Source organism: Osmerus eperlanus, chromosome 8 (genome assembly GCF_963692335.1).
Source record: "Osmerus eperlanus chromosome 8, fOsmEpe2.1, whole genome shotgun sequence".
NCBI classification, from domain to species: domain Eukaryota; kingdom Metazoa; phylum Chordata; class Actinopteri; order Osmeriformes; family Osmeridae; genus Osmerus; species Osmerus eperlanus.
Window position 1 is genome coordinate 13,956,689 of NC_085025.1, and position 6,403 is coordinate 13,963,091.

The 6,403-nt window shown below is 43.3% G+C and overlaps 1 protein-coding gene across 1 annotated transcript in view; it reads right to left on the reverse strand.

Moving 5' to 3' along the window:
* Positions 1-6,403, reverse strand: part of LOC134024910 (uncharacterized) — a 186,515-nt gene that overhangs the window by 93,667 nt on the left and 86,445 nt on the right.

A 6,403-nucleotide genomic window follows, 5' to 3' on the forward strand; every position in this document is an offset into this window, starting at 1 on the left:
GTAATGATAACAAATTGAAATAAATGTGCATTTTACATATTGATTTATCATGTTCAAGTAAATGTCAATAAGGTACATTCTGCTCAGATATTGTTGTGCATTGCTTTGAGCAGCCCATGTCAGCTTTGCCTGTGTTTGGTTCCTGCAGATCCATCACACCAACTTCCTGGATATTGTGTATGATTTCATCATCCTGGGAGTGATGAAAAACAATGCTGCCTTGCCTCCACAAAACGTAAGTTGTACTGAGAAAAGAGAAAAGCTTTGAAGACTTTAGAGTTTTAAGATGTTGAATAATTCATTGTAACTTTGCTAATGGCAAACTTCTGACCCCAAGGAACAGGGATTTCTTGATCACCTTTTCAAGGTGCTGGAGCCAATCCTAACTCCTCCAACTGGATGGCAGCCCTGTGCCAAAATGTTCCAGGAAGTCCTTCAGGTACACAAATGTATAACCTGTTTCATGGTCAAGCTGGTTTTGATTAATTTTATGTTCTGGATCTATGTGTCGAATAACGTCTCATTGTGTCTCACTGATCTCAGGTCCAGCTAATGAAGTTGCTAGACAGCATCTTATATCTGGACGAGTCCACCTTCAGCCAAGCTGACGTCCTATCAGCTGTGCTCTTCAGCTGGCTGGAGGGAATCATCCAGGAGCTGCTGGGAGATCTGGATGGCTGCTGACTTTCACAGCCAGACCTCCCCACTGTAACATTTCTATTCACATCTAGAAGTCTTCTTCATTTACGTAATAAACCGCATACCCTCGTCCCTTTTTTGCCATTCTGTTACATTATTTGCAATAAGCACGTAGGAGAATGTTCAAGATATGAGTGGTTACTTTCTATCATTTCTTTTTTATTTGGTGTTTGGAGGCCACCACGGTCCACCTTTAGCTAAGGTAGCGGCTAGCTTGAGTCGTACACCAGGACAGCCTGGTGCTGGCTGAAAGACTGGCAAGGCTGAGCTGTGAGAGTTATGAAGTAAAGCTGCATTTGCAGAAATATCTGCAAATGCATTGTGCAATACTCATTACTGAGCAGTAGAATGTATTTGATTTCACAGTAATAGGTCACGGCTTCTCAATGGGGATCAAGAAGCCAAATGAATTACAGTTACCAACGGGATTGTATCTTTTTATTATTATTTTTTACTACCTGTTTGAAGTCAGACACAACCCATGCCAATCCATAAACAACACAACATCACTCAGTAGTCAATAGTACTGTGAAAGAAATTTTGGGCCTATGTACAATGAATGTGTTTTAGGATAAGTTTACAGTTGGTTAAGAAGCTTGATACAATGTATGTTGATTAAACTCCATTTGGTAGAGATGCCACCTGTAGTTTTATTACACCTAGCTAGGAGACGTGAAGTCTAAGAGACGGGAAGTCTGGGTGACCTGAGAGAGTTCTTGTCACCTGGGGGGAAGAGACAGTTGGTCTGAAGACAATGTGGATTCAACTGTATTGTTCTAAGGATTTAACCAATGACAGAAGAGATTTGGTATAGCTGCATGTCTGTAGGATGGACCAATGGCTTTTGAGAACTGTCGTATCTATAAAATGGTCTGTTGAAGAATGTTCTGGGGGGTTCAGGGCCATCAGCTGGGTAGTGCTGGTGGGCTGGATTCTCCCGGTTCCATTTTAGAATGCTAGATGGAGCTGTATAGAATTGTCTTTGTGTTATTGTCTTATGTTTGTGTGTCGATGATGTTATGTTGATAACGTTATTATGTTCAAATCTACGTCAAATAAACATTAACTCTGTACTTCACCCGACTTCAGCTTAAACGATTGATTCTCTCAAAAACTTCCACGACAGTACCAAAATTACAAAATGTCTAAACACCATCGACATTCAGTTGGTCATTGAGGGTCCAGTCTTCTCTTCCTGTGTGCTGTGTTTAGTGTGTGCTGGGTGCAGTGTGTGTGCTGGGTGCAGTGTGTGTGCTGTGTGTAGTGTGTGCTGGGTGCAGTGTGTGTGCTGTGTGCAGTGTGTGTGCTGGGTGCAGTGTGTGTGCCGTGTGCAGTGTGTGTGCTGGGTGCAGTGTGTGTATCGGGTGCAGTGTGTGTGCTGGGTGCAGTGTCCTCTGCACTGGGCGTGGGGCTCCTGTACTCCCCATACTCCACAGTGAAACACAGGCTCACAGACAGCAGCAGGGCTGACAGCAGGATGTACAGCTTCACGTCCACACACAGGAAGCGGCTGGAGGAAAAGGCCAACACGTACCCGACTGCCTCCCAGAGTCGGTAGTTAGCAAACGCTGCCTCCTTGTGGCCGTGGAAGAGAACTCCATAGAGGACTGGAGACAGAGAACACGATGGTTATGGCCTGATGTTATCCCAACAAATCCTCAAAGCAGTGTTATAGTTTAGTGTCATAGGTTGCCTTTTAAGTGCCGATCATCAAGGTGAAAGTTTGTGTGTATGGAGTGTGTGTAGATAAAGTCTTATGTTCCTCTCACCCTTGGTCTGAGTCTGCCACACAGCGTCTGCCAGGCCCCAGAGAGCAGGAAACACAAAGAAGACAGGAAGCTGGTCTGGGTGAGGATTCCAGAACAACAGAGCCAGGATACAGGACAGGTTGGTGACAGCAGCTGGAGGAGAGGAGAGCAGGGGCGGATCTAGAGATTTTCATTCGGGGTGGCAATGTGGTGGCAGAAGGAAGTTGTTGGGTGGCCTCCTGGAGGCGAATCAAAATCCAAAGTAGGGGGGTACAGTACTCCCTATGGCAGGGGTCGGCAAGTAACTTGGGCCGCGGGCCAGTATTTTTCCTCGCCACAAGATGACGGGCCAGAGTCTGGGTTACTGCCTATTTAGACGCTGCGATAGGTGCCCTTGCGATACGTGCACTCGCAACAACTAGGCCTATTAACCATGTGAATGTGAATTGGTGGTCTGTTTGAATAATTTCATTATTTTAACGAACTCTCTCTATCAACATGGTCGTCACTGTCATCCCAACGTGGTGGGTCGTCATCGTTGGTGCACATAAATACTGTCATCCAGTGAGAATAAGATTACTAGGACCTAGCGAAGGTTTTGATGTGAGGTGAAATCGGAATTTCATATTAATGCGAGCGCGCATTCGCGCGAGCGAAAGGTTTTGCATTAATTTCGAGGCAAAATAGTTTTTAAACTTTATGTAGCCTAACCTAAATAAACATTACGTTGGACTCATATTCTTATATTTTCCGGAAATTACAACCCAAATGTTTACCTGAAAGATTCAGGGCTTTTAAGAAAACATTTTTCCCACCCTTGCAAGAACCTAGATTTATGAAGTGACAGATCTTTCTTTTTTTACCTGGCTTTTTCAGTTCCTGAATTCTCCCTATTCTATTCTATATTCTATATCCTATTCTCCCGATGGCCACTCTGGGCCTGAAAACTATTAATTTCACAAGCAATATTTTGGGGGGTGCTATCGGGGTGCTTTGGATCATATGTCTAGCGATGACATAGCGAGAAAATACTTCAGAAAAGTCAATGACACCATACCCAGTTTCCGGTTTCAAAATAAAAGTCGACGGGGAAAAAAACGATACCAAAAAAATATAAGCGGAAATATTTTGACGGGCCAAATAAAATCGCTGGCGGGCCACAATTGGCCCGCGGGCCGCCTGTTGCCGACCCCTGCCCTATGGTAAATGATTAGGCTATAACATTGTAGTGTAAATTAAACAGTAACATTAATATTATTTATTGAAATGTTCTGTAATGTACAAATAATATTTTCCATGGGAAGGTTGAGGTTCATGTTGTTTAATTGTTAATTTTCACAATGTATGCTTCATGTTTGGCTACCCGCAATGTTTGGGGCTATCTCGTTGTTATGATCAGTGACCTATGCACTTTTGTAAAGCTCTCTCTTGGAAGTCGGTTGGATAAAAGCGTCTGCTAAATGCATTAACATTTTTTTTTTTTTTTTAAGATTGGGGTACCACCCCTTGCCACCCCTTGCCACCCCTTAGATCCGCCACGGCCCACCTCATCTCTCGGCTCCCCTCTTACACAGGGAAGGGACTTATCCCCACGCACTACACCACTCCCTTCCCATCAAGCTAATTGCCAGGTAATTGGCAATTAGATTCGCAGCGTTTGTAGCCCATAGCAACGCCCCCATAACAGACACATTCAACACATAAAAGTCCAGCACATAATACACATGGCATTTACACTAAATCATTACAGTACACTTGACATGTGCTTTCTGCTTGTGTGATTTTCAGTGAACGATATATTGCCATAGTCTTGAGCCATACACTGCCTTTAGATGATTAAACTAATTGATCGTTGTCTTGTGACTTGTGAGTGAGATGGCAGTACTTAGTTTATCCAGTTGGACAGGCATACCTGCTGCCTGCTGGGCTGGACTTGTCATTCAGCTTTTGACCAATAGGTGTGTGATTTGACATGCAGGGCTGGAGGGTCAATTAATGAAGGTGGGCCTTAGCATTAGGTGCGTTCGACATGGACTGCGGCTGCATGAAACGACTGGCGAGAGTAGCCGCTTGCAGTCGGGGAGGAGTTGGTTCTGTAAAGTCAGACATTCCAGCTTCTCGTGGTTTGCTGCGTTGACGTCAGTCATGGCCGATCAAGCGCTGTTTGCTTACTTTACTTTATTTATAATTAAACTTAGTCTTTCCGTTAGTGAAGAGGCGGACTAAAACCCTTTCTTCAACACATTTTTAATTCAATTAAACTGTTTGGTCCGGATTTGAGCGTTGGCAAAACTGAAGGTGTCAGAATAATTACAAAACACGCGTCAAAGTTGTCGTGTGTGAGTCTGGCCAATCATGAAATAGCTGTGTCGTCATTAGAACCCTTGCAGTTGCTCTTGAGAAAATGCGCTCGGCTACACAGCCGGCAGTTCTGGAATCGATCTCACGGTACTTTGATGGCTACGTCACAGTGACCTAGCCTCGGCGCCGTCTAAGGTCGGACAAAAAGTCTAACCAGAATTCACTGTTTCAAGTCAGCCGCCTGCAGCCGGCTGCAGCGCTGCATGAAGTCAGTTCATGTCGAACGCACCTAATGTGTGTATGTTTGTGGAGTCTGTCTGGGTGTCCATAGTTCTGTTACTGCTCCCTTTGTAGGGGGGCGGGGGGGGGGGGGGGGGGGGCATGAGCTTCAGTGCCCAGGGGCCCTTTGGGGCTCTAATCTGGCCTTGTCTATATCTTTCTCTTTCTCTCTGTGCCCCTAACCCCACAGATATAGAGAACATTGTTGCTCTGCTCTAAATTTGACACACTTTAGCACCTTAAGATTAGTGAGACTTTGTACCTTTAGTATAGGTAAAAGTAAATTCCTTGTCTATGCAAACTTTCATGGCAACTAAAACCCAGTCTGATTCTGATTCTGAAAAGCGTCATGTTTGATGGTTTTCATTGCACTCAGGTGTAAAAATTGTGTGAGAAAAAGTGAGAACACTCTGTACTTCTGTACTGTACTCTGTACAGTTCTTGCCCAAACTTGTCTACTTTCACTTCAGACACCGTCCCCTTTCCTTAGTCATCTGCTTGGTTTAGACTGTGCGGTGTGGATATACGTAAGTTAAGAGTTGATTGAAAATGTAATTAATTGTTAGCCAGAATAACCAATTAATAGCCTAAAAACTGCAATAATACAATATCAACACAGTGCAAGATGTTTGATCTTAAGTAGCCTTTAGATTAAGATGTGTTATTCATTCCAAGTACATGGCTACGTATGTTAGCTTGGCACCATGTTAACATGTCTTATGTTATATATTTGGGCAAGTTTAATATATATTTATAGACCTTACTCCGTTCTCTCCAGGAGTATTGAGAGGAGAAGGACACTAAGTTGAGGAGTAACAATGGCTTCATGTTCTATGCAGTATATTTCAGTAAAAAGACAAGGAAACAGAGAAGGGGAGGAGTAACAACAATGGCCTCAGGTAAGCAGTCTTCATTTCAGTGTTTCAGTAAGAAAACATGTTAATTCACTAACAGGAAGGGGATCATGTTTTCATTGCACCATCTCAGGTGTAAAAATAAATAATGTACCGGTATTTGCTGCCATCTGATAAAGAACACACTGTAGTTCATTGCCAGTTTAATTTACTTTCAGTACATTTATAACATGAAAAAGATGAGTGTTTTCTGTCTTCTCTTCACTGTCTCGCTCTTTTTCTCTCTGTTTCTCGTTTTTCTTGTTGGAGCCAGCTTAGTCAAGGTTTCAAAAGGAGGGACGCTCAGTCTTTTTTTAATCAAGTACACATGGTTTATTTATCTTAATACATGGTTTACAAATTAATGGGCAAACCACATGAAAGCCTTGCATAGAGTGCACAGAGCAATAGACAAAAAACTTTCATACACTCAAGGAAATCGCCTCCACCTAATCATGAGTAGACAGAAACACATTCTGTCTG